Below are 2145 nucleotides of genomic sequence, written 5' to 3'. Positions count from 1 at the left end.
TAAAACCTATAATTATCTCAATAATTCAAGGTTGTTTTGTCTCATTTATTTAGTGTCAATGGGATTTGTGTGGCTTTATGTCTCTAGTACAATTCAATGATTAATTGTCCTAACATGGTTTAAACACAGAATTAGGTAAATCTTTGTATCTAGGGAATCACAGTTGAAACTTCTCTTTTTATCCTTTAAAAACAATTTTAATTAATTAGGATGTCAAGGGAATTCAGAGAATAAATAAAAATAAAGTGAATATGTCTAGGTCAAATATTTGTCAAGAGTCCCAAAGATTGTAAATAATAAAAAATATATATATATACATATGATTTTCTAATGGCTCATAATTATTTGTTTTGAATAACGTTGTTATGTTATTATTTGTACCTAATATTTAAAACTTTTTAGTTTGGTATAGTGGTTGTATAAAAGTTTTGTCTTTTTCTTTTTCTAGTAACACCCCACTAAAAATGTAGATTATTTAATTACTTTTAAACATCTCAAGTTTTGAAAAATGGAAATTGAAGCTCATGGTTATGGAGTTTTCCATATGATAATTAGGTAAAGGATGTATATGTGTTTGATAAATATGGTATTGTAGAAAAATTCAAACTGAAATTAAATATAAAAATAGCAAGACAACCATGCAAGGATGGGCATCAAGTTGCATTTACATTTTAGAAAAAGGAAGAATAGACCCCATACACTGCCTAACTAAGGCCACAAGGAAATTGACATGTGTCTATGGGAATAGAAATAATCACTAATAAGCTATTTTTGCCATAAATTCACACTTGCTTTTTCTATTAGTACCCACTTTGGTGCATGGCCATGCAACATTTTGGACCCCGACGTAAACCTAATTCTTGTTTATTTGATGATGAGTGCACTTGAAGAACCCCTTCACATGCATCTCTTAAATTCACCACCACCATCTACTATATAGCTACTTCAACATTATGTATAATATTCTATTGCAACACTTCAATTCAATTCCTTCACATGATCATCACATACCTTGCTCATTAAGCAACTCAATTAAACATAATTTCTATTATAACATACCTTGATCATCTCATATTAACTTGTTTGTTAATTAACCAACTTGGGTTGGTCGAGTGGTCAGCTCACTCGTCCGCTTAAGCAAGTGTCGGGGGTTCGAATCCCACCTTGTGCATGCAGTAACCCATTAACCAGCAGCAGACCCTTAAATGGAGCTCCAATTCGCGATAGATTAGTCATTGGCCTGTGGGGCTATGGGATACCGTGGGCAATAAAAAAAACTTGTTTGTTAATTAGTATAATTAATTAATTAAACTCTAATATTACTATATATGAGGGTTTTATGACGTGTAAACTTAACAAGTGTTGAAAGGGTATTATTCATCATTAGCCAAACCCTAAATATTATTATTAGCAACATTTATTTATTTGATTTTTATCATGGGCATATGTATATGACTCATGATGACATGCATATTCTTGGAGAAGGGAGAAAGAATAATGAAGTAAAATTGAAAGGCTTGTCATTTTGTGAGCACAAAGTTAGGCACAAAGTGATGACATTGGAGAGTAGATGAGAAGGGTGAGTAAGAGGACATTGTCGTCAGTTTCTTGCCATATCTTAGAATGGAAATGAGGACAATTACTTGTGGCCTTTCACTGTGTTTCTGTGTGTGTAATGTTACCTGTATTTTAATATATCAAAAGTTTTTTTTATTATTTTTAATTAGCTTGGTTACTACAGCATACAGCATCTATGTATGTATATATTTGCCGTTTGATTCTATTTTGTCACGTTTTTTTGATGTGAAAAAGTTAAAGTCTCGTTTTCCAAATGCAAAGGAAAACTCACATGTGATGGATAAGGATTATTCACGTGGGGGGTCGGCCACTTGTGAAAGAAAAACGTGCGTATTGAGCCACAATCGATTTAAGATGAGACAAAATTAATACTATATATTTATATATGGTAATGTTTACAAGTGACATGGTCATCACATACACATACAATTTTAGGGTTTTACTTTTCGTATTTTCCTTATTCTTTAATATTTCTTTCTTTGCTCATTTTAACTCAAATGAATGACCAGTGATGATGAGTACGTAGCACAATTTATTGGTGACGATTATATTAACTTAATTAGATCT

This window comes from Arachis ipaensis, chromosome B05 (genome assembly GCF_000816755.2).
Source record: "Arachis ipaensis cultivar K30076 chromosome B05, Araip1.1, whole genome shotgun sequence".
NCBI lineage: Eukaryota > Viridiplantae > Streptophyta > Magnoliopsida > Fabales > Fabaceae > Arachis > Arachis ipaensis.
This window is presented reverse-complemented; position numbering follows the sequence as displayed.